The sequence below is a fragment of the Oncorhynchus mykiss genome, unplaced genomic scaffold, assembly GCF_013265735.2.
Source record: "Oncorhynchus mykiss isolate Arlee unplaced genomic scaffold, USDA_OmykA_1.1 un_scaffold_156, whole genome shotgun sequence".
In the NCBI taxonomy this organism is placed as follows: Eukaryota; Metazoa; Chordata; class Actinopteri; order Salmoniformes; family Salmonidae; genus Oncorhynchus; species Oncorhynchus mykiss.
The window spans coordinates 1189763-1216459 of record NW_023493666.1 but is presented as its reverse complement, the minus strand read 5'-3'; the positions used below and the strand labels follow the sequence as shown (position 1 = coordinate 1216459).

General features: G+C 41.8%; 9 non-coding genes across 9 annotated transcripts; all 9 read right to left on the bottom strand.

Moving 5' to 3' along the window:
- Window positions 1-537: 537 nt before the first annotated feature.
- On the bottom strand, window positions 538-609 carry trnaa-ugc. Its single transcript has one exon. It is a non-coding gene; the product is annotated as a tRNA-Ala (tRNA).
- Window positions 610-1980: 1371 nt separating this feature from the next.
- Window positions 1981-2052, bottom strand: trnat-ugu. Its single transcript has one exon. It is a non-coding gene; the product is annotated as a tRNA-Thr (tRNA).
- Window positions 2053-2724: 672 nt separating this feature from the next.
- trnaa-ugc lies at window positions 2725-2796 on the bottom strand. Its single transcript has one exon. It is a non-coding gene; the product is annotated as a tRNA-Ala (tRNA).
- Window positions 2797-4169: 1373 nt separating this feature from the next.
- trnat-ugu lies at window positions 4170-4241 on the bottom strand. The gene has a single exon. It is a non-coding gene; the product is annotated as a tRNA-Thr (tRNA).
- Window positions 4242-4912: 671 nt separating this feature from the next.
- On the bottom strand, window positions 4913-4984 carry trnaa-ugc. The gene has a single exon. It is a non-coding gene; the product is annotated as a tRNA-Ala (tRNA).
- A 1371-nt stretch (window positions 4985-6355) lies between these two features.
- Window positions 6356-6427, bottom strand: trnat-ugu. The gene has a single exon. It is a non-coding gene; the product is annotated as a tRNA-Thr (tRNA).
- A 671-nt stretch (window positions 6428-7098) lies between these two features.
- trnaa-ugc lies at window positions 7099-7170 on the bottom strand. Its single transcript has one exon. It is a non-coding gene; the product is annotated as a tRNA-Ala (tRNA).
- A 1374-nt stretch (window positions 7171-8544) lies between these two features.
- Window positions 8545-8616, bottom strand: trnat-ugu. Its single transcript has one exon. It is a non-coding gene; the product is annotated as a tRNA-Thr (tRNA).
- A 671-nt stretch (window positions 8617-9287) lies between these two features.
- On the bottom strand, window positions 9288-9359 carry trnaa-ugc. The gene has a single exon. It is a non-coding gene; the product is annotated as a tRNA-Ala (tRNA).
- Between the last annotated feature and the right edge of the window lie 17338 nt (window positions 9360-26697).

The following is a 26697-nucleotide window of genomic DNA, read 5'->3' as shown; positions in this document are numbered from 1 at the left end:
ATATTAATGGAGAAGCTGGGGATTGAACCCAGGACCTCATACATGCAAAGCATGTATAAAAATAACATCTCTGTTTCCTGTGAGAATTTCAACATTCTGGAAAGTAGGAGTTGTGTAATGTGAATTTGGCACACAAATACTCAGTGGAGAACCTTGGGATTGAACCAAGGACCTCATACTAAAATAGCATGCACTCCCACCTGTTAGCTTCGATCCCATTTTATTTGCAGATAAAATGCAATATTAATACAATGTACTTTTTATATACACCACTCCATTGAAACTACAATGAAATGATAGCAGCAATTCTAAATACAAGCAAGTATGGACAGTCATCTAACCCATGAACTTCAGTTTTTGAAAATGATGCAATTGAAATTGGCAACCATGCCACTTCTGTTCCATAAATGTACGAACAGGGATTGAACACATGTTCTTCAGATTACAAGAGCAAATTATTTAGCACATCTCTGTTTTCTGCTGAGAATTTCAACATTCTGGAAAGTAGGACATGGGCCATCATTGCAAAATTATTAATGGAGAAGCTGGGGATTGAACCCAGGACCTCATACATGCAAAGCATGCGCTCTACCACTGAGCTACATCCCCTTTCTGGGAAAGAAGAAAATGTTTCTTTTTTTTTTTTATTTCACCTATAATTAACCAGGTAAGCTAGTTGAGAACAAGTTTTCATATTCAACTGCGACCTGGCCACACAGAGTTACAGATGGAATAAACAAGCGTACAGTCAATAACACAATAGAAGAAAAAAAAGAAAGTCTATATACAGTGCGTGCAAATGGAGGTAAGGCAATAAATAGGCCATAGTAGCGAAGTATTTACAATTTAGCAAATTAACACTGGAGTGATAGATGAGCAGATGATGATATGCAAATAGAAATACAGGTGTGCAAAGAGCAGAAAGTATATTAAAACAATATGGGGATGAGGTAGGTAGATTGGATGGGCTATTTACAGATAGGCTTTGTACAGCTTCAGCGATCAGTTAGCTGCTCAGATAGCCGATGTTTAAAGTTAGCAGTGTTGCCAACACCTCAGTAAGGAAAGTAGCTATTGGCTGTCCTAAAAGTTGCTAGAAGTTGCTAAATGATGTCAGCACCTAATTTGCATAATTGTCCATGTGCATGTAATTGTGATGGACACTGTAGGAGTGAGGAATAACATTGTGGAAGAGACAAAAAGTGAGTAAAATGAAAATGTCTGCAAGTATTCAGAGTGGTCTGAATACTTGCTAAATACAGCGACTAAGTCGCTAAGTTGGCAACACTGAAAGTTAGTGAGGGAAATATGTCTCCAGCTTCAGCGATTTTTGCAATTCGTTCCAGTCATTGTCAGCAGAGAACTGGAAGGAAAGGCGGCCAAAGGAGGTGTTGGCTTTGGGGATGACCAGTGAGATATACCTGCTGGAGCGCGTGCTACGGGTGGGTGTTGTTATCGTGACCAGTGAGCTGAGATAAGGCGGAGCTTTACCTAGCATAGACTAAAAAGATGACCTGGAACCAGTGGGTCTGGCGACGAATATGTAGCGAGGGCCAGCCGACTAGAGCATACAGGTCGTTGTGGCCATATCAATACATTTGACCCTTTCTTTACACTGTTCTAATGAAAGTACATTGCCATAATATCATCTAGCTTCCATAAACATCGAACAAGGCTTGAACCCAGGATTGAACCCATGTGCTTCAGTTTACAAAAACAGATGACTTAGCACATCTATTTCCTTCTTAAAATGTCAACATTCTCAAAAGTAGAGTTGTGCAAAAGCTAATTTCACAACTAAATATACTCACCAGAGAATTTGGGGATTAACTTCAGAGCGCATGCATTTCAAGTATTAGCTCTACCGTAGAGGCACATCCCCTTACTATATAATAACAGGGTTGCCATTTTGAGAACTTTTCTTTTCTTCAAAGTCCTTCAGTGAAAGAACCTTCCCATGGTACCAGCTATCTTTCAGTAAGGCACGGATGGGATTTGAACCCATGATCTTTGGTTTACAAGACTGACGCCTTACCGCTTGGCCACCATGCCACTCTATGCTGCAAGATATTTATCAACATTCTGGAAAGTTGTAGTTGTATAATGTGAATTTGGCACACAAATAACATCTCTGTTTCCTGTGAGAATTGCAACATTCTGGAAAGTAGGACATGGGCCATTGCAAAAATATTAATGGAGAAGCTGGGGATTGAACCCAGGACCTCATACATGCAAAGCATGTATAAAAATAACATCTCTGTTTCCTGTGAGAATTTCAACATTCTGGAAAGTAGGAGTTGTGTAATGTGAATTTGGCACACAAATACTCAGTGGAGAACCTTGGGATTGAACCAAGGACCTCATACTAAAATAGCATGCACTCCCACCTGTTAGCTTCGATCCCATTTTATTTGCAGATAAAATGCAATATTAATACAATGTACTTTTTATATACACCACTCCATTGAAACTACAATGAAATGATAGCAGCAATTCTAAATACAAGCAAGTATGGACAGTCATCTAACCCATGAACTTCAGTTTTTGAAAATGATGCAATTGAAATTGGCAACCATGCCACTTCTGTTCCATAAATGTACGAACAGGGATTGAACACATGTTCTTCAGATTACAAGAGCAAATTATTTAGCACATCTCTGTTTTCTGCTGAGAATTTCAACATTCTGGAAAGTAGGACATGGGCCATCATTGCAAAATTATTAATGGAGAAGCTGGGGATTGAACCCAGGACCTCATACATGCAAAGCATGCGCTCTACCACTGAGCTACATCCCCTTTCTGGGAAAGAAGAAAATGTTTCTTATTTTTTTTTATTTCACCTATAATTAACCAGGTAAGCTAGTTGAGAACAAGTTTTCATATTCAACTGCGACCTGGCCACACAGAGTTACAGATGGAATAAACAAGCGTACAGTCAATAACACAATAGAAGAAAAAAAAGAAAGTCTATATACAGTGCGTGCAAATGGAGGTAAGGCAATAAATAGGCCATAGTAGCGAAGTATTTACAATTTAGCAAATTAACACTGGAGTGATAGATGAGCAGATGATGATATGCAAATAGAAATACAGGTGTGCAAAGAGCAGAAAGTATATTAAAACAATATGGGGATGAGGTAGGTAGATTGGATGGGCTATTTACAGAAAGGCTTTGTACAGCTTCAGCGATCAGTTAGCTGCTCAGATAGCCGATGTTTAAAGTTAGCAGTGTTGCCAACACCTCAGTAAGGAAAGTAGCTATTGGCTGTCCTAAAAGTTGCTAGAAGTTGCTAAATGATGTCAGCACCTAATTTGCATAATTGTCCATGTGCATGTAATTGTGATGGACACTGTAGGAGTGAGGAATAACATTGTGGAAGAGACAAAAAGTGAGTAAAATGAAAATGTCTGCAAGTATTCAGAGTGGTCTGAATACTTGCTAAATACAGCGACTAAGTCGCTAAGTTGGCAACACTGAAAGTTAGTGAGGGAAATATGTCTCCAGCTTCAGCGATTTTTGCAATTCGTTCCAGTCATTGTCAGCAGAGAACTGGAAGGAAAGGCGGCCAAAGGAGGTGTTGGCTTTGGGGATGACCAGTGAGATATACCTGCTGGAGCGCGTGCTACGGGTGGGTGTTGTTATCGTGACCAGTGAGCTGAGATAAGGCGGAGCTTTACCTAGCATAGACTAAAAAGATGACCTGGAACCAGTGGGTCTGGCGACGAATATGTAGCGAGGGCCAGCCGACTAGAGCATACAGGTCGTTGTGGCCATATCAATACAATTGACCCTTTCTTTACACTGTTCTAATGAAAGTACATTGCCATAATATCATCTAGCTTCCATAAACATCGAACAAGGCTTGAACCCAGGATTGAACCCATGTGCTTCAGTTTACAAAAACAGATGACTTAGCACATCTATTTCCTTCTTAAAATGTCAACATTTTCTCAAAAGTAGAGTTGTGCAAAAGCTAATTTCACAACTAAATATACTCACCAGAGAATTTGGGGATTAACTTCAGAGCGCATGCATTTCAAGTATTAGCTCTACCGTAGAGGCACGGTAGGCACTTACTATATAATAGCAGGGTTGCCATTTTGAGAACTTTTTTTTTCTTCAAAGTCCTTCAGTGAAAGATTCCCATGGTACCAGCTATCTTTCAGTAAGGCACGGATGGGATTTGAACCCATGATCTTCGGTTGACAAGACCGACACCTTACCGCTTGGCCACCATGCCACTCTATGCTGCAAGATATTTATCAACATTCTGGAAAGTTGTAGTTGTATAATGTGAATTTGGCACACAAATAACATCTCTGTTTCCTGTGAGAATTGCAACATTCTGGAAAGTAGGACATGGGCCATTGCAAAAATATTAATGGAGAAGCTGGGGATTGAACCCAGGACCTCATACATGCAAAGCATGTATAAAAATAACATCTCTGTTTGCTGTGAGAATTTCAACATTCTGGAAAGTAGGAGTTGTGTAATGTGAATTTGGCACACAAATACTCAGTGGAGAACCTTGGGATTGAACCAAGGACCTCATACTAAAATAGCATGCACTCCCCCTCTGAGCTTCGATCCCATTTTATTTGCAGATAAAATGCAATATTAATACAATGTACTTTTTATATACACCACTCCATTGAAACTACAATGAAATGATAGCAGCAATTCTAAATACAAGCAAGTATGGACAGTCATCTAACCCATGAACTTCAGTTTTTGAAAATGATGCAATTGAAATTGGCAACCATGCCACTTCTGTTCCATAAATGTACGAACAGGGATTGAACACATGTTCTTCAGATTACAAGAGCAAATTATTTAGCACATCTCTGTTTCCTGCTGAGAATTTCAACATTCTGGAAAGTAGGACATGGGCCATCATTGCAAAAATATTAATGGAGAAGCTGGGGTTTGAACCCAGGACCTCATACATGCAAAGCATGCGCTCTACCACTGAGCTACATCCCCTTTCTGGGAAAGAAGAAAATGTTTCTTTTTTTTATTTATTTCACCTATAATTAACCAGGTAAGCTAGTTGAGAACAAGTTTTCATATTCAACTGCGACCTGGCCACACAGAGTTACAGATGGAATAAACAAGCGTACAGTCAATAACACAATAGAAGAAAAAAAAGAAAGTCTATATACAGTGTGTGCAAATGGAGGTAAGGCAATAAATAGGCCATAGTAGCGAAGTATTTACAATTTAGCAAATTAACACTGGAGTGATAGATGAGCAGATGATGATATGCAAATAGAAATACAGGTGTGCAAAGAGCAGAAAGTATATTAAAACAATATGGGGATGAGGTAGGTAGATTGGATGGGCTATTTACAGAAAGGCTTTGTACAGCTTCAGCGATCAGTTAGCTGCTCAGATAGCCGATGTTTAAAGTTAGCAGTGTTGCCAACACCTCAGTAAGGAAAGTAGCTATTGGCTGTCCTAAAAGTTGCTAGAAGTTGCTAAATGATGTCAGCACCTAATTTGCATAATTGTCCATGTGCATGTAATTGTGATGGACACTGTAGGAGTGAGGAATAACATTGTGGAAGAGACAAAAAGTGAGTAAAATGAAAATGTCTGCAAGTATTCAGAGTGGTCTGAATACTTGCTAAATACAGCGACTAAGTCGCTAAGTTGGCAACACTGAAAGTTAGTGAGGGAAATATGTCTCCAGCTTCAGCGATTTTTGCAATTCGTTCCAGTCATTGTCAGCAGAGAACTGGAAGGAAAGGCGGCCAAAGGAGGTGTTGGCTTTGGGGATGACCAGTGAGATATACCTGCTGGAGCGCGTGCTACGGGTGGGTGTTGTTATCGTGACCAGTGAGCTGAGATAAGGCGGAGCTTTACCTAGCATAGACTAAAAAGATGACCTGGAACCAGTGGGTCTGGCGACGAATATGTAGCGAGGGCCAGCCGACTAGAGCATACAGGTCGTTGTGGCCATATCAATACAATTGACCCTTTCTTTACACTGTTCTAATGAAAGTACATTGCCATAATATCATCTAGCTTCCATAAACATCGAACAAGGCTTGAACCCAGGATTGAACCCATGTGCTTCAGTTTACAAAAACAGATGACTTAGCACATCTATTTCCTTCTTAAAATGTCAACATTCTCAAAAGTAGAGTTGTGCAAAAGCTAATTTCACAACTAAATATACTCACCAGAGAATTTGGGGATTAACTTCAGAGCACATGCATTTCAAGTATTAGCTCTACCGTAGAGGCACGGTAGGCACTTACTATATAATAGCAGGGTTGCCATTTTGAGAACTTTTTTTTTCTTCAAAGTCCTTCAGTGAAAGATTCCCATGGTACCAGCTATCTTTCAGTAAGGCACGGATGGGATTTGAACCCATGATCTTCGGTTGACAAGACCGACACCTTACCGCTTGGCCACCATGCCACTCTATGCTGCAAGATATTTATCAACATTCTGGAAAGTTGTAGTTGTATAATGTGAATTTGGCACACAAATAACATCTCTGTTTCCTGTGAGAATTGCAACATTCTGGAAAGTAGGACATGGGCCATTGCAAAAATATTAATGGAGAAGCTGGGGATTGAACCCAGGACCTCATACATGCAAAGCATGTATAAAAATAACATCTCTGTTTGCTGTGAGAATTTCAACATTCTGGAAAGTAGGAGTTGTGTAATGTGAATTTGGCACACAAATACTCAGTGGAGAACCTTGGGATTGAACCAAGGACCTCATACTAAAATAGCATGCACTCCCCCTCTGAGCTTCGATCCCATTTTATTTGCAGATAAAATGCAATATTAATACAATGTACTTTTTATATACACCACTCCATTGAAACTACAATGAAATGATAGCAGCAATTCTAAATACAAGCAAGTATGGACAGTCATCTAACCCATGAACTTCAGTTTTTGAAAATGATGCAATTGAAATTGGCAACCATGCCACTTCTGTTCCATAAATGTACGAACAGGGATTGAACACATGTTCTTCAGATTACAAGAGCAAATTATTTAGCACATCTCTGTTTCCTGCTGAGAATTTCAACATTCTGGAAAGTAGGACATGGGCCATCATTGCAAAAATATTAATGGAGAAGCTGGGGTTTGAACCCAGGACCTCATACATGCAAAGCATGCGCTCTACCACTGAGCTACATCCCCTTTCTGGGAAAGAAGAAAATGTTTCTTTTTTTTATTTATTTCACCTATAATTAACCAGGTAAGCTAGTTGAGAACAAGTTTTCATATTCAACTGCGACCTGGCCACACAGAGTTACAGATGGAATAAACAAGCGTACAGTCAATAACACAATAGAAGAAAAAAAAGAAAGTCTATATACAGTGCGTGCAAATGGAGGTAAGGCAATAAATAGGCCATAGTAGCGAAGTATTTACAATTTAGCAAATTAACACTGGAGTGATAGATGAGCAGATGATGATGTGCAAATAGAAATACAGGTGTGCAAAGAGCAGAAAGTATATTAAAACAATATGGGGATGAGGTAGGTAGATTGGATGGGCTATTTACAGAAAGGCTTTGTACAGCTTCAGCGATCAGTTAGCTGCTCAGATAGCCGATGTTTAAAGTTAGCAGTGTTGCCAACACCTCAGTAAGGAAAGTAGCTATTGGCTGTCCTAAAAGTTGCTAGAAGTTGCTAAATGATGTCAGCACCTAATTTGCATAATTGTCCATGTGCATGTAATTGTGATGGACACTGTAGGAGTGAGGAATAACATTGTGGAAGAGACAAAAAGTGAGTAAAATGAAAATGTCTGCAAGTATTCAGAGTGGTCTGAATACTTGCTAAATACAGCGACTAAGTCGCTAAGTTGGCAACACTGAAAGTTAGTGAGGGAAATATGTCTCCAGCTTCAGCGATTTTTGCAATTCGTTCCAGTCATTGTCAGCAGAGAACTGGAAGGAAAGGCGGCCAAAGGAGGTGTTGGCTTTGGGGATGACCAGTGAGATATACCTGCTGGAGCGCGTGCTACGGGTGGGTGTTGTTATCGTGACCAGTGAGCTGAGATAAGGCGGAGCTTTACCTAGCATAGACTAAAAAGATGACCTGGAACCAGTGGGTCTGGCGACGAATATGTAGCGAGGGCCAGCCGACTAGAGCATACAGGTCGTTGTGGCCATATCAATACAATTGACCCTTTCTTTACACTGTTCTAATGAAAGTACATTGCCATAATATCATCTAGCTTCCATAAACATCGAACAAGGCTTGAACCCAGGATTGAACCCATGTGCTTCAGTTTACAAAAACAGATGACTTAGCACATCTATTTCCTTCTTAAAATGTCAACATTCTCAAAAGTAGAGTTGTGCAAAAGCTAATTTCACAACTAAATATACTCACCAGAGAATTTGGGGATTAACTTCAGAGCGCATGCATTTCAAGTATTAGCTCTACCGTAGAGGCACGGTAGGCACTTACTATATAATAGCAGGGTTGCCATTTTGAGAACTTTTTTTTTCTTCAAAGTCCTTCAGTGAAAGAACCTTCCCATGGTACCAGCTATCTTTCAGTAAGGCACGGATGGGATTTGAACCCATGATCTTCGGTTTACAAGACCGACGCCTTACCGCTTGGCCACCATGCCACTCTATGCTGCAAGATATTTATCAACATTCTGGAAAGTTGTAGTTGTATAATGTGAATTTGGCACACAAATAACATCTCTGTTTCCTGTGAGAATTGCAACATTCTGGAAAGTAGGACATGGGCCATTGCAAAAATATTAATGGAGAAGCTGGGGATTGAACCCAGGACCTCATACATGCAAAGCATGTATAAAAATAACATCTCTGTTTCCTGTGAGAATTTCAACATTCTGGAAAGTAGGAGTTGTGTAATGTGAATTTGGCACACAAATACTCAGTGGAGAACCTTGGGATTGAACCAAGGACCTCATACTAAAATAGCATGCACTCCCCCTCTGAGCTTCGATCCCATTTTATTTGCAGATAAAATGCAATATTAATACAATGTACTTTTTATATACACCACTCCATTGAAACTACAATGAAATGATAGCAGCAATTCTAAATACAAGCAAGTATGGACAGTCATCTAACCCATGAACTTCAGTTTTTGAAAATGATGCAATTGAAATTGGCAACCATGCCACTTCTGTTCCATCAATGTACGAACAGGGATTGAACACATGTTCTTCAGATTACAAGAGCAAATTATTTAGCACATCTCTGTTTCCTGCTGAGAATTTCAACATTCTGGAAAGTAGGACATGGGCCATCATTGCAAAAATATTAATGGAGAAGCTGGGGTTTGAACCCAGGACCTCATACATGCAAAGCATGCGCTCTACCACTGAGCTACATCCCCTTTCTGGGAAAGAAGAAAATGTTTCTTTTTTTTATTTATTTCACCTATAATTAACCAGGTAAGCTAGTTGAGAACAAGTTTTCATATTCAACTGCGACCTGGCCACACAGAGTTACAGATGGAATAAACAAGCGTACAGTCAATAACACAATAGAAGAAAAAAAAGAAAGTCTATATACAGTGCGTGCAAATGGAGGTAAGGCAATAAATAGGCCATAGTAGCGAAGTATTTACAATTTAGCAAATTAACACTGGAGTGATAGATGAGCAGATGATGATGTGCAAATAGAAATACAGGTGTGCAAAGAGCAGAAAGTATATTAAAACAATATGGGGATGAGGTAGGTAGATTGGATGGGCTATTTACAGAAAGGCTTTGTACAGCTTCAGCGATCAGTTAGCTGCTCAGATAGCCGATGTTTAAAGTTAGCAGTGTTGCCAACACCTCAGTAAGGAAAGTAGCTATTGGCTGTCCTAAAAGTTGCTAGAAGTTGCTAATTGATGTCAGCACCTAATTTGCATAATTGTCCATGTGCATGTAATTGTGATGGACACTGTAGGAGTGAGGAATAACATTGTGGAAGAGACAAAAAGTGAGTAAAATGAAAATGTCTGCAAGTATTCAGAGTGGTCTGAATACTTGCTAAATACAGCGACTAAGTCGCTAAGTTGGCAACACTGAAAGTTAGTGAGGGAAATATGTCTCCAGCTTCAGCGATTTTTGCAATTCGTTCCAGTCATTGTCAGCAGAGAACTGGAAGGAAAGGCGGCCAAAGGAGGTGTTGGCTTTGGGGATGACCAGTGAGATATACCTGCTGGAGCGCGTGCTACGGGTGGGTGTTGTTATCGTGACCAGTGAGCTGAGATAAGGCGGAGCTTTACCTAGCATAGACTAAAAAGATGACCTGGAACCAGTGGGTCTGGCGACGAATATGTAGCGAGGGCCAGCCGACTAGAGCATACAGGTCGTTGTGGCCATATCAATACAATTGACCCTTTCTTTACACTGTTCTAATGAAAGTACATTGCCATAATATCATCTAGCTTCCATAAACATCGAACAAGGCTTGAACCCAGGATTGAACCCATGTGCTTTACAAAAACAGATGACTTAGCACATCTATTTCCTTCTTAAAATGTCAACATTCTGGAAAGTAGAGTTGTGCAAAAGCTAATTTCACAACTAAATATACTCATCAGAGAATTTGGGGATTAACTTCAGAGCGCATGCATTTCAAGTAATTCTCAGCAGGAAACAGAGATGTGCTAAATAATTTGCTCTTGTAATCTGAAGAACATGTGTTCAATCCCTGTTTGTACATTTATGGAACAGAAGTGGCATGGTTGCCAATTTCAATTGCATCATTTTCAAAAACTGAAGTTCATGGGTTAGATGACTGTCCATACTTGCTTGTATTTAGAATTGCTGCTATCATTTCATTGTAGTTTCAATGGAGTGGTGTATATAAAAAGTACATTGTATTAAAGATGCATTAGCGACTTTTTCCAAAAAACACCTGCCTGTCGCCAGGGAAACGGTGGTTGGGTGGGGGTGGAGGGCTGGCTTTTGCCAACCCGCTGAGGTCTGTCGAGACACTTGTCCCGGCGGTTGACGGAGGACATTAGAGACGTGATGGAGGCCCAGCAAAGTCTTCCGTTAAGTTTTTCGGAAGATGGCGCGGTAGGACGGATGTGCCCGGGGGCTTCTCTCTCGTTCAACATGCAGAGAAAGCAATCCGAAAATCTACGCCTAAACTTTGATTCAACAAGTCAAAGTACGTTTCTAGTTAGTGCTCAGGTACCCTAAAATGTCATTAAACTATAATATTTCATACGGAAAGAAGTATGTTCAATAGGAAAGCAATATTAGCAGGTGCGCATCCTCCTCATTGCACGCGCAAACACAGATTTCCAAACTAGTGTCGTTGTAGAAATGTACGGTCCCTTACTAGACGTCCGAAAACATTTGTAAAATTTGCGGACGGCGTCGGGCCGTGTGGCAGGGCCGGATCTTCCAAGAAGTCATCAAACGAACTATTTCGGACATTCGGTTTCCGTTTGATAAAATATTCCAATTTTGGTCATTTTTCCACTGTCCCGGTAAATCCCACAAGAGGGCGAATGGAATCATATTGCGAATGTACAAAACATCACGAATCACGACGTGGCCTTATCTGCTAAACGGAAAAGACTTCGAAGACGAAACTTGGTGAGCATAGGTTTGGCATAATGGGCAGTTGGTCCCGAACAAGATGGCGTTTAGGCCTCAACATTTTTTGAGTTATGGCCATTTTTCTGGGATTAAAGGTCAAAAATGAAAATAGAAAAATAATTTGACCGCTTCACGTCAAAGTAAGTGAACCTACGGTGTCAATAAAAAAAGAAACAGCCATTTATCTATCGTCATTTAAGAGAAATCGTCAAATTGGTGATGTTCAAAAATATATATATTTTTTTAACAGTTACAAATCCAGTTGCAGCGTGTTCATACGAATCTTTTTAAAGTCTGCTTCGGAGCTCTGCGAGATTTCTGTGATAACACACACACACACACTAAACCCTCCGTAAATAAGTCAGTTCTTAACGTAAAGACTTAACTCAATATTCTATAATTGCCTACCCCAAGGAGGATATGTGTTCACTTTCAGCTTCCTGTGTAAACCGGAAGTGCCTTAAAATGGCGTTATAGGTGCTGTTTCAAAGGGTTAAAAAGGTCAGATCTTTTCAAAACTTCATATGTGTGATTAGGCAACCCTCATGAACTGTAAGTCAGTCATTTCTCCCAACAGATGTCAAAGAAAAGCTATCTCTCACACACACACACAGCAAGGATGGAGTGACAAAGTGCGGTGCTTAAAGACACACAGCCTGCAATGGATTTCCATATTCTCAAGGCCGTGCCGAGTTCAACGAGATGCCCCGCTTGACCGTAGCTCGCTCTGAGTGCAGTGACCGTGAAAAAAGTAGGCCCAAAATTAAGCCTGGCCCTAAATGTCATTTGCTTTTGGGTGACAGTGAGAGAACCGTTAGGGTGAGAAGCACAATTCCGGAGTCGCCCGTCTATCCTGAGCTGCCGGAGTCGCCCGTCTGTCCTGAGCTGCTGGAGTCGCCCGTCTGTCCAGAGCTGCCGGAGTCGCCCGTCTGTCCTGAGCTGCCGGAGTCGCCCGTCTGTCCTGAGCTGCCGGAGTCGCCCGTCTGTCCTGAGCTGCTGGAGTCGCCCGTCTGTCCTGAGCTGCCGGAATCGCCCGTCTGTCCTGAGCTGCCGGAGTCGCCCGTCTGTCCTGAGCTGCTGGAGTCGCCCGTCTGTCCTGAGCTGCCGGAATCGCCCGTCTGTCCTGAGCTGCCGGAGCTGCCCGTCTGTTCTGAGCTGCCCGTCTGTCCTGAGATCCCGGAGCCGTCCCTCAGCCAGGAGCTGCCGGAGCCGTCCGTCAGCCAGGAGCTGCCGGAGCCGTCCTTCACTCCGGCTTAGCCGGAGCCTCCCGCCTGTCCGGTGCTGCCGGAATCTCCTGTCCATTCGGGACCCATTGCTAGGGTCCCCAGTCCGAGGTCGGCGGCGAGGGTCACCGGTTGAGGAGGCGGACAAAGACGATGGTGGAGTGGGGTCCACGTCCCACGCCAGAGTCGCCACCGCGGACAGACACCCACCCACACCCTCCCCTATAGGTTCAGGTTTTGCGGCCGGAGTCCGCACCTTTGCGGGGGGTACTGTCACGTTCTGACCTTAGTTCCTTTGTTATGTCTTTGTTTTAGTATGGTCAGGGAGTAAGTTGGGTGAGTTTGTCTGTGTTCCATTTTTTATGTTGTGTTTTGTGTTTGGCCTGGTATGGTTCTCAATCAGAGGCAGGTGTCGTTTTTCCCGCTTGTGTTTCGTAGGTGTTTATTTTCTTTGTCTGTGTTCCACACGGAACTGTTTTGGTTGGTTATTTCACGAGTCGTTTATTGTTTTGTTTCAGTGTTCACTTGTTTTAAAAAAGAGCATGAACACGTACCACGCTGCGCATCCGATCCTTACCACTCTTCCTCGTCGTCGGAGGAGGAGGAAGACAGCCATTACAATCACCCACAACTTTTGCTGTGAGGCGTCCATTTCCTCAACAACTGATCTTGAACGTTGTAACCCTAGGCAGAACTCCTTACAAACTGAGGTATTTTGGGTATAAAGGTAATCTTTATGGAACAAAAGGAACATTTTCTGTGTAACTGGGAGTTTCGTGAGTGAAAACATCCGAAGATTTTGAAAGGTAAACGGTGAATTTGATTGCTTTTCTGATTTTCATGACCAAGCTTCCTGATGCTAAGTGTACATAATGCTATGCTAGGCTATTGATAAACTTACACAAACACTTGGATTGCTTTCGCTGTAAAGCATAATTTCAAAATCTGACACGACAGGGTGATTAACAAAAGGCTAAGCTGTGTTTTGCAATATTGCACTTGTGATTTCATGAATATTAATATTTTTTAGTAATATTATTTGACTGTTGTGCTATGCTATTCAGCAGTTGCTGATGAAAATGATCCCACAACAGGGATGGGTAGCGTCAAGAAGTTAACAAGTCCAATACAGCAAATGAAAGATAAACATCTTGTTATTCTACCCATCGTGTCCGAGTTTTAAAATGTTTTACAGCGAAAACACAACATATATTTACGTTAGATCACCACCAAATCCAAAAAACACACAGCCATTTTCCACAGCCAAAGATAGTGATTAATTTTATCTCTAATTCTGCTTTTGTGACTAACCTTTGATAATCTTCATCAGGTGACACTCATATGACACAATAAATTTATGTTTTCTTCGATAATATGCATATTTATATCCACAAATCTCGGATTACATTGGTGCCATGTTCAGAAATGCCTCAAAAATATCCGTAGTAATTACAGAGAGCTACGTCAAATAACAGAAATACTCATTATAAACTTTGACGAAAGATACAAGTTTTACATAAAATTAAAAGATACACTTGTTCTTTATACAACCGCTGTGTCAGATTATTATTTTTTAATTACGAAAAAAGCATACCATGCAATAATCTGGGACGCGTTCAGAAACACACAACATTTCTCCGCTATGTTGGAGTCAACAGAAATACGAAATTGCATCATAAATATTCCCTTACCTTTAATGATCTTTCATCAGAATGCAGTGCCAGGAATACTAGCTCCTCAATAAATCGTTGTTTTGTTCCTTTAATGTCCATTACTAGTGTCCAATTAGCTACTTTTGCTAGCACGTTTAGTTCACATGTCCAAAAGCTGGCGCTGGTCCAGGCAAACTCGGACGAAAACTTCAAAAAGTTATATTCCAGGTCGAATAAACTGGTCAAACTAAGTAGAAAATCAATCTTCAGGACGTTATTATCATATACGTCCAATAACGTTCCAACCGGAGCATTCGTTTTTGTCTACAGAGTAATGGAACGCATGGTGATATCATGAGGAATGCGCCTAACAAGGTACTTGCATTCTGCCAGACCACTGACTCAAATAGCTGCCTTCCGGGCCCCACATCACACTAGAGCAGGGGTGTCAAACTCAAATACCCAGTGGGCCAAAATGTAAAACCTGAACAAAGTCACGGGCCAACATTGAACAAATTAACCTTTTAATATGGACCCAAACAAGTTTTGCTTTAACATTGAATATGGAACAAGCATCGCTTATTACCATACAATATATAATTTAATAGTGGAGACATGCAAAATCGAATTTCAAATGAAAAAAACACATCAATGGCATTCATTTATTAAATAAATAAAATTTAAATAAAAATTGTATGCCTCTTTTCTATTTGCAGCCTTCTGATTTAAATACCAAAATAAACTTTTTCCACTGGCTAATAATTTTACAAATAAAATGATAATACATCAATCAACCATTCAAGCCCATGCCTTGTAGCAAGAAAAAGTGCATAAAGAAAACGTTAATTATTGCACACTGGTCTAATCTGATGTGCCCAAGCCAGATACCTGGCATCTCTTCTTGGATGCTAGTTCATCAATGTCTGGGCTCAAGCTCTGAGCTGAAGAAATCCTCAGTATCGAGCGAAGATGTTCATCAGTCAGACGTCTCCTGTGAGTTGTTTTGGTCATCTTCATCGAGGAGAAAAGTTGCTCGCATAGATAAGTGCTGCCGAACATGGAGAGCATCTGAGCAGCTTGGGTGCGGAGCTGAGGCATTGTGTCAGGGATGAACCGTGGAAACTGTGCGGCGCCCACAGCATCATACTTTGACTTCAGCGTGTCGTTGCACTGGAGTTCAATCAGCTCCATTTGGATGTTGGTTGGTGCATTTTCCACATCAACTGCGAAGGGATTACTAAGCAGTTCAAACTTGCATTTCTGGGCATCGAAGTCGGCAAATCGCCGGCTAAACTCAGCGGCGAGAACACTGAGTTTTTCAGCAAACTGTGCGCATGGGAACACGGCGGTAGAGATCTGCGCTTTTATGGATTGGCAGCAGGGAAAATGGCAAGGGTTTCCTTGCAGCATCTGATTCTCCCACAGGCACAGTTTAGTTTTGAAGGCCCTCACTGCAGCGTACATGTCTGTGATGATGCGCCCCCGCCCCTGAAGCTGCAGGTTCAGCGCATCGAGATGGCTCGAGAAAGGCCAGCTCACACAGGAACTTTTGCTCCCGGAGCTCTGCTGTATCCTTCCCTTTGGTTTCCAGGAATTGACATATTTCCTCACGCAGCTCGAAACATCTGTTCAGTAGTTTTCCTCTGCTTAGCCATCTCACCTTTGTGTGATACGGCACGTCTGCGTATTCCGAACCACACTCCTCCAGAAAAGATTTAAACTGGCGGTGATTTAGACCTTTGGCTCTTATAAAGTTAACTACCTGTGTTACTGTGGTCATAACATGTTCCATCTTTAGGGCTTTGGCACACAGTGCTTCCTGATGTATGATGCAGTGGTAAACAGTTAGCTCACCTGCACAGTTCTCTTCCCGCATCTTCTCCCGAACCATGCCCACCAGTCCACTCTTTTTACCGCACATCGCTGGCGCACCATCTGTCGTTAATCCAACGAGTTTATCCCACGGCAGCTTTATTTCAGTTACACATTTGGAAACCTCCTCAAAGATTTCCTTTCCTGTGGTTGTGCCATGCATTGATTTGAATCCTAATAGCTCCTCCGTAACACACAGATTTGAGTCCACTCCACGGATGAAGACTGACAGCTGAGCAGTATCAGATGCGTCGCAGCTCTCATCCACAGCGAGGGAGAACGCAACAAAATCTTTTCCCTTTTCCATCAGCTGGTCATACAGATTGGTGGCAAGATCACATGTGCGATCAGCTACTGTGTTCCTGCTCAGGCTCACGTTTGAAAATGCTTGTTTTTTCTCTGGGCATACGAGGTCACAAACCTTCATCATGCACTTTTTCATGAACTCTCCCTCATTAAAGGGCCGGGCTGATTTTGCGATCTCTGCTGCCACTATATAACTAGCCTTTACAGCAGCCTCGCTTTGTGATGTGGCTTTTTTAAACATATTCTGTTGTGAAACCAAACTTCTTTTCATCTCCTCTACTTTCTGTCTCCTTTGAATCATGTCCAGGTCCTTGTATTTGTCATGGTGTTTCGTTTCATAGTGTCGTCTAATGTTGTACTCCTTACTTACAGCCACGTTGACTCCACAAACAAGACAAACAGGTTTGTCTTTTACATATGTAAACAGATATTCTGCCTCCCACTTGTCCAGAAAGCTCCTGTTTTCTGCCTTTCTTTTCGCCATTTTTGGGAAGGGTTAGCTCGCTGACAGTTGTAGCGTCTATGTTGCTATGACTACTGTCACAGAGGAGAGAGCGTTTCTGGGTCCTGTCCTGATTGGCGCGCGAAAACAGCAGAGCATTATGGGATTCGTAGTATTAGTGGTGAATGCGCTGTATAATACCGGCGGGCCAGCTCTAGTAGTAATTTGGTATTGTCTCGCGGGCCAGAGTTTGACACCCATGCACTAGAGGATTCATTCCACATTCTACTGACTGTTGACATCTAGTGGAAGGCGTAGAAAGTGTGAACAGATCCATATCTTACTGGGATGTGAATAGGCGAGGAGTTGAAAATCAACCAGCCCCAGAATTTCCACTTCCTGTTTGGAAGTTTGCCTGCCCTATGAGTTCTGTTATACTCACAGACATAATTCAAACAGTTTTAGAAACTTCAGAGTGTTTTCTATCCAATAGTAATAATAATATGCATATATTAGCATCTGGGACAGAGTAGGAGGCAGTTCACTATGGGCACGCAATTCATCCAAAGTCAAAATGCTGCCCTCTATCCCTAAAAAGTTCAAACTTGGTCACAAATGGGTCTTTCAAATGGACAAATGACCCCAAGTATACTTCCAAAGTAGTGGCAAAATGGCTTAACCCTCCCGTTGTTCTCATTCTGTATACACCCCGAGTGCTCGACCCGCCTTGCCTAAAACCCCATTTAGTACATGTGTGACAGTATGCCTGTGCACAGCCTTTACAGATATATTTCTTACACCTGCAGCACACAGTATGTGTTTTACAGTCATTCTTTGGTGGGCGGATCTGACACCTCTTCCTCTTACTTGCCCCAGCTGGGGAAGTGGCTGGGGGCTCCTCAGGTTGCTCATGAGATCTAGCCCTCTGAACAGCTTTCACAACTGCTGCAGATGCGTCTGTGTAGTGTAGATGCTCCCTTCTTTCGATGAATGGAGTTACAAGTGCCTTTCCCAGCTGCTCTTGTTGCGCTTACGAGGCATCCAGCTCGGGTTGATCTCTCTCCATATCACAATGGCATTGTAGGAGGAAACATCAATGATGTTGTGGAAGATGACCAGGGGCCAGCGGGCAGTCACCCTTCTGCTGCTGTACGTTCCAATCACCTTATCTAGGTTGTCCACACATCCTTTGTTGCAGTTGTAGTCTAGGATCATGGCTGGCTTCCTGTCCTGGCGATGGCTAATTTCAGCCTCTGTGTGCAGTGTGCTCAGAAGTAACACATTCTTGTTTTTCTTTGGGAGGTAGGAAACTAGAATGTGGTTTAAAATCCATACCCAAAACGCACACGTCCACAACTCAGGCAATCTGGAGACATTCTGTACAGGATGCAGGGGTCCTTGGTGATAGGGGCCCAACACAATATATTAATCAAATCAAATCAAATCAAATTTATTTATATAGCCCTTCGTACATCAGCTGATATCTCAAAGTGCTGTACATAAACCCAGCCTAAAACCCCAAACAGCAAGCAATGCAGGTGTAGAAGCACGGTGGCTAGGAAAAACTCCCTAGAAAGGCCAAAACCTAGGAAGAAACCTAGAGAGGAACCAGGCTATGTGGGGTGGCCAGTCCTCTTCTGGCTGTGCCGGGTGGAGATTATAACAGAACATGGCCAAGATGTTCAAATGTTCATAAATGACCAGCATGGTCGAATAATAATAAGGCAGAACAGTTGAAACTGGAGCAGCAGCACAGCCAGGTGGACTGGGGACAGCAAGGAGTCATCATGTCAGGTAGTCCTGGGGCATGGTCCTAGGGCTCAGGTCCTCCGAGAGAGAGAAAGAGAGAAGGAGAGAATTAGAGAACGCACACTTAAATTCACACAGGACACCGAATAGGACAGGAGAAGTACTCCAGATATAACAAACTGACCCTAGCCCCCCGACACATAAACTACTGCAGCATAAATACTGGAGGCTGAGACATGACTAAACTAATGACAGTAGCAAAGGCACTCCAATGCAGAATAGTGAATAATGTCATATGTTACATCAGCGTGTTTCGATACACTCAGGTATTATCATACGAGAAAGGGGAATGACGACTCAGACATTGAGTTTGTTAGTGGCAACACATGTAGAGAGCTGCAGCTCAACCCTTTTAGAGCTGCAGTTGCGCAGCTTCTGTGCATGAGGCTAAAGGTGCAGTGCAAGCAGCAGTCTGTAATTCTTACAGCTGCTGGTGAGTTAGGGGCTCCTTGTAGGAATGTGAAAATAAAAGGAGACGGAAATTATTTCTTCAGAGCGATCAGTGAAGCGGTGTGTGGTACAGATGAGTATTATGGAACAATTCAAAAAGTCGTGGTGAAGCAGCTACAAAGCAACGATGGTACATATAGGAGCATTTTGAGAATGGGTTATCGTTCAGTGTCAGAATATGTAATCAAATCCAAAAGGAGCACTCTAGGTAGTTGGGCGACCGAAGTGGAGATTCAAGCAGCAGCAGATTGTTTGGATGTAAACATATATACATACTACACCGACCGTTGGCTTGAATACAGTTGTAACGGTTTACAGGTGTCTAACAAGGGGATTTATTTTGGAGAATCATGGGAACCATTATGAGACAGTTGTTTGCGTCAAGAGGCCTCAGATGCAGTTTTGTTAATGCAAAGTAGATGCAAGTGGGAACATTGTTACACCACAAGCGTTCAAGTCTTCAGCCTCCAACTCGCCCGATTCCGAGAGAGCTTGGCGAGCAACAAGGTCCAGTGAATACGATGATTGGATGTGTGTGGATGATTCCGGATACTGGCAAGAGGACGATGAGCATGACCACGAAGAGTGGTACCACGATGAGCATGAACACTAAACTCCGGGTGATGACTTGGAGGATACCAGGGACCACGAAGCCGAAACTTGTCACCAACACAATTCCAAAAACAACCTTCTGGATGACGACGAGGTTTACGACGACGACGAGGTTGACGACACGGTTCGTGCTGAGGAGGATGCGAGACAAAAACAGCGCAAGCTTAAATGGTCACTATTGAACAGATCATGGCTTTCATTTTTAGAATGGCTGCGTGAACACTGGTGGGGCTCGGTCTCTGAAGAGCAGATTAGCTCTTTCATGGATACACCTAAGATTGGCGCTGGAGATATTGTCATCGCAGCACACTTTGGTGACATGCCCGGAGTAGTGTGTTCGGTTACCGTGAAGACCAACAACGCAGTCATGACATTTGGTGTGTTCATCCGTCACGACTCAAATCCCATTGACATAATAGATCTTGTTTGTAAACTGGGAGAAGGGCACTTGCTGCTTAGACAGAGGAAAATAATTGACTACTTTTCTGTGACACATATAGTGGAAGAGATGTGTTACATGATAAAGGTGCTGAAAGGTGCATGGTGGGGAGCTTCATACGGCAGTTCCAAAAGGTCACCTGAGCACCGCGAAGTGATACAGAATCTACGAATGAAGGAAAAACTGTACGCCGACCTAGGTGCAGCAATGCATTATATGGATAATGAGAGTTTGGGATACCTGTTCAAGATTGTGACTGCCAAGGGAAAGAGATTCAAGGTGACGTTTGATACATTGGGGTTTACGATTGGGACAAGTGCACGCTTCTCTGAGATCACAGGTGTACTGTCCTACATCAGCATGGTTGAAAAAGTCGCCTTTGCAGCTCGATCCTGTTCCGTGAGCTTCGGGGATGAAGACATGGAAGGTCCACCGCGTGTCACAGAGTCGCCAAGAAATCTGTAGATTACTACAGATGGAAGTTGGTAGCATATGTAATCACTGTTCTATCCCTGTTTCACTATGTCATTTCAAAAGTCCTTGTGTTGTAGTTATCAATATGTGAATAAAGACAAAGTATTTCTGAAACTGAATGTGATCATTCACATTTATTGACAGAGTACATTACAAGTATTCACTTTATCAATAAATCCATACCGAAACCGTAACTGTCCACAACCAGAGAAGCAGGGGCAGCATTCATTTCCAAAGAAGATAAACTTTATTGAGCCCAGAAAGGAATAAAACGTGTTCTTCTCCTTAGTCCTCACTACATTGGAACATCGTCATCCCCCTGCTCTTCCTCATCATCAGCCATGTACTTGAGAGAAAAACAAATAATCACATTAACAAGAGGTCATACACACAGGCAAAGTGTCATCACCTTATACATTTCCAGATCTACCATGTCATCTTTTTGTTCAGCTGGGGAAGAGGAGGCAATGCTGGATGAGGTTGAGGTTGTGCATGGTTGAGGACCTCCGGGGGCACCAGTGGACGCTCTTGTTGTACCACAGGGTTTTCAGGTCCCTCTCCGTCAGAGGATAGTATGTAATCGCTCTCCTGAGATGTGTATTATGTGCATGAGATAGAAATATCACATAGACATGGTATAACAATGCATGAAACATGATTGAAATAGTAATTCACAATCTGTGTACCTACAGAATGGCTCAGGGTTATGGAAGATGCCTGTGGTGTGGAGATTAGCGTCATAACCATACAAGATAAAATATTACGATTAGCATGTTGTATAAACAAGGTGTGAGTAACGTAGGATATAATCATGTGTATCCTACCGGGCTGAGGTCGCTGTTGTCGGTTTCTATACCATTCTCCTCTGACATCATTACAAGTGTGAAATCAACAATGAGTTGAGTCAAAGAGATACAGGCCTACAATTGGCTGGTAGAATGTGACACATTCACTAGGTGTTACGATCAAACTCCATCCCACGGTTAGTTTGGGTTAGGCATATGGGGTGCGGGGCGTTTTTAAAATGAATACCCAAACGCTCATGGGGCACATTTAATTTGCTATTGTCTTCTCTCTCAAACTCTCTCCGTAACTACACTTTATGCCACTGAATCACTCTCGCAATTGTTTGATGTATTGCATTCATCACATATCCCCGGTTCGCAGAGTGAATTGGGAAAGTAGCTTGGCAAGACTGACTAAATTTCCCTCCCAGTGTAAACACTAACTTCAGCCTGTCTCTACAACTTGGAAATTAATGCAGATTGCTACTGCTCCTCTTTAACTCATGCGAGTGTAACAACTATCCTCCTATGTGGTATTAACTTCTTGCGACTAGGGGGCGATATTTTAATTTTGGGATAAAAAACGTTCCTGTTTCTAACAAGATATTTTGTCACGAAAAGATGCTCGACTATGCATATAATTGACTGTATGGATAGAAAACACTCTGCCGTTTCCAAAACTGCAAATATATTGTCTGTGAGTGCAACAGAACTGATGTTACAGGCGAAACCCAGATAAAAATCCAATCAGGAAGTGCCCCATTTTTATAAACCGCCTCATGCCAATGACTCCTTATATGTCGTTGAATGAGCTATGAATGAGCGTACGTTTTCAACGTCTTCCCCAAGGTGTCTACAGCATTGTGACGTCTTTTTACGCATTTCTGTTGAAGAATAGCCGTAAGGGACCACATTTAGCAAGTGGTCACATGGTGTCTCCCGCAGAAAATCTTGCGTAAAATACTGAGGTAGCCATTTTTCCAATCGCTTCTTATGAGAAACCAATTGCCTCGACGGATATATTATCGAATATATATGTTAAAAACACCTTGAGGATTGATTCTAGACAACGTTTGCCATGTTTCTGTCGATATTATGGAGCTAATTTGGAAAAAAGTTTGGTGTTGTAGTGATAGCATTTTCCGGTCGATTTCTCAGCCAAGCAAAAGTAACATTTGCTATCTAACTGGGAGTCTCCTGAGTGAAAACATCCAAAGTTCTTCAAAGGTAAATGATTTAATTTGATTGCTTTTCTTATTTTCGTGAAAATGTTGCCTGCTGCCAGCAGAGCCTAGCATAGCATTATGCCATGATAAACTTACACAAATGCTTGTCTAGCGTTGGCTGTAACGCATATTTTGAAAATCTGAGATGACAGTGTGATTAACAAAAGGCTAAGCTTGTGTTTCAATATATTTCATTTCATTTGCGATTTTCATGAATAGGAACATTTTCTAGGGGTATTTATGTCCGCTGCGTTATGCTAATTCGTTTGAGGCTATGATTACGCTCCCGGATCCGGGGTTGCTAGTCGCAAAAGTTTGTTAAGAAACACTGCGCGGTATGCCTTGCATCGTAATGACAGAGAGACAGACGTAGGGATAGATACACATACTCAATAAAATGGGAGACACCGCCGTGTTCAATAGACTGTTAAGTTATTTATTATGTATTCGTTTTCATTGTCATAGTACATGCTGTACAGGCATGGTGTCATGATGCAAGAGATGAGGCTCAGCTGTTGCTCGATCGCGGTCAAGTCAATCTCGTGGGGTTGCTTGTTTCCAACGATGGCTGTTTGCCGAGTAACAGCATGAAGGCTCACTGAACGTGCCTATGGGTCCAAGGTCCAGGTCAAACATTTCCTTCCACTGGTGGATGTACTGTGATGACGATCATCTCCTTCAGCAGGGACAGGGAAGATGGTTAAAATTGATGGGAAGATGGATGGAGCCAAATACAGGACCATTCTGGAAGAAAACCTGATGGAGTCTGCAAAAGACCTGAGACTGGGACGGAGATTTGTCTTCCAACAAGACAATGATCCAAAACATAAAGCTAAATCTACAATGGAATGGTTCAAAAATAAACATATCCAGGTGATATCCAGAATGGCCAAGTCAAAGTCCAGACTTGAATCCAATCGAGAATCTGTGGAAAGAACTGAAAACTGCTGTTCACAAATGCTCTCCATCCAACCTCACTGAGCTTGAGCTGTTTTGCAAGGAGGAATGGGAAAAAATGTCAGTCTCTCGATGTGCAAAACTGATAGAGACATACCCCAAGCGACTTACAGCTGTAATTGCAGCAAAAGGTGGCGCTACAAAGTATTAACTTAAGGGGGCTGAATAATTTTGCACGCCCAATTTTTCAGTTTTTGATTTGTTAAAAAAGTTTGAAATATCCAATAAATGTTGTTCCACTTCATGATTGTGTCCCACTTGTTGTTGATTCTTCACAAAAAAATACAGTTTTATATCTTTATGTTTGAAGCCTGAAATGTGGCAAAAGGTCGCAAAGTTCAAGGGGGCCGAATACTTTCGCAAGGCACTGTATGTGTTATCTAGGTAACTTCCCACTACAATCACAGTACATCCACCAGTGGAAGGAAATGTTTGACCTGGACCTTGGACCCATAGGCACGTTCAGTGAGCCTTCATGCTGTTACTCGGCAAACAGCCATCGTTGGAAACAAGCAACCCCACGAGATTGACTTGACCGCGATCGAGCAATAGCTGAGCCTCATCTCTTGCATCATGACACCATGCCTGTACAGCATGTACTATGAAAACGAATACATAATAAATAACTTAACAGTCTATTGAACACGGCGGTGTCTCCCATTTTATTGAGTATGTGTATCTATCCCTACGTCTGTCTCTCTGTCATTACGATGCAAGTCATACCGCGCAGTGTTTCTTAACAAACTTTTGCGACTAGCAACCCCGGATCCGGGAGCGTAATCATAGCTTCAAACGAATTAGCATAACGCAGCGGACATAAATACCCCTAGAAAATGTTCCTATTCATGAAAATTGCAAATGAAATGAAATATATTGAAACACAAGCTTAGCCTTTTGTTAATCACACTGTCATCTCAGATTTTCTAAATATGCGTTACAGCCAACGCTAGACAAGCATTTGTGTAAGTTTATCATGGCATAATGCTATGCTAGGCTCTGCTGGCAGCAGGCAACATTTTCACGAAAATAAGAATATTATAAAATAAGATAAGCATGTTTTTTTAAATTATCTTGTCGATTGATGACCAACCAAGAACACTGCGCATGACTGCAACAGAAGAACCATATCTCCGCCTTAAAACAATCCTTGCTGCTTTATTCTGTGCATTCTGCAGCCTCCTAACTTCACTAGATGATGTATTTCCCCAGACCACCGAACAATGGTTCACTTGACTCTCAACCAATGCCTGTGTTATTTGCTGAAGGATTTTCCCTGGTAAATATTTAGCTATCCTTCTGATTATGCATGCTGTTTTAATATTTTTTTTACATAGATTAGTTATTTGAGACGACCATGATAAGCAGTTGTCTTGCTGCACTTCCAGTAGTTTGGTTTCTGCCACCTCTTCAATTTGTACTCCTCCCATACTTAATTGTATCCCATGCTGTTTTGGCCTTTTCCTAGTTGAACAGACCAACATAACTTTGGTTTTCTTGGGGTTTAAAGCAAGTTTGTTTTGGCAAACCCATTTCCTGATAATCTCCAAATCTCCTTGCAAAGCTTGCTGTACCTGTTGAACCGATTGTCTTGCTGCATAAATTGTAGTATCATCTGCAAATATAGTAGCTTGAGTTTCAACCAAGGCATAGGGAAGGTCGTTGGTGTATATTAAGTAGAGAAGTGGCCCAAGGCAGCTTCCCTGCGGAATTCCACAGTTTAACACATTAGGGGAAGAAAATGAACCATTGATATAGGTGGACTGTTTCCTGTCAGTTAGATATGACTGTACCCAATTTAATGCTACCTCCTTAAAACCATAATGCACTAATTTTGTCAAAATAATTTCATGATCCACTAAATCAAATGCTGCACTGAAATCTAAAAATAGTACATCTACAAACCTGCCATTATCCATAGCATTGAGCCACTGGTCAGTCATGTCAACCAATGCAGTGGTAGTGGAATGGTTTTTGCGATAAGCATGCTGATTGGCTGTAATCAGATCATTTTTTTCCATATACTCCCACATTTGTCTACTCACAATACCCTCCAATATCTTACTGAGTGTAGGGAGTAGACTAATTGGTTGACTATTGGCAGGAGTAATGGGTTCTTTGCAGTCTTTCGGAATAGGACACAGTTTCGCATGCTTCCATACATTTGCAAACAACCCCTTTTCCAGTGACCAATTAAATATGTATCTCAGTGGAACTGCAATCTGGGGAGCAGCACAGCGAAGCAAAAAATTGTCCATAAGACCATAACCTGTAGATTTACCATCAGGTAATGACTTCAATAGGTTTAACACCTCCTCCACTGACACTGTTTGTAGACTAAAAGAGCAGATCTTATTGCTCATAATGTGATCATCAATCCATTGGACAATAGCTTGTTTGGAAGAATTTATGTCTACATTGTTGCTTAGTAATTTCATTTTCTGTGTAAAAAAATCTGCAAAATGATTGGCAATATCAGCTGGTTTTGTTATCATTCTCCCGTCAACCTCCACACTAGATGGGCATGATGAGATAGATGTACCAAGTAAGCCCTTAACTGTTTGTTCCATACCTTTTTACAATCAGTAAAAGCATTGTTGTAAAACAACTTTTTTTTCCTTCGATTCAATTTAACTGCATAATTACGTAATGTTCTAAATTTCTGTTCATCAATTTCTAATTTTGACTTGGCTGCTAAGACTTTTGCCATATTTCTTTGAGAAAAAGCCTCACCCAGTTCATCATAAATCCATGGAGATGGACGGGCACCAACTGTTCTCTTTCTTATAGGGGCATGATGGTCTATTACCTCAGTGAGCAAATCAATAAAACATTCTGTAGCGTGATTTAAATCATCCTCTATAAATCAGCTCCCAGGGTAC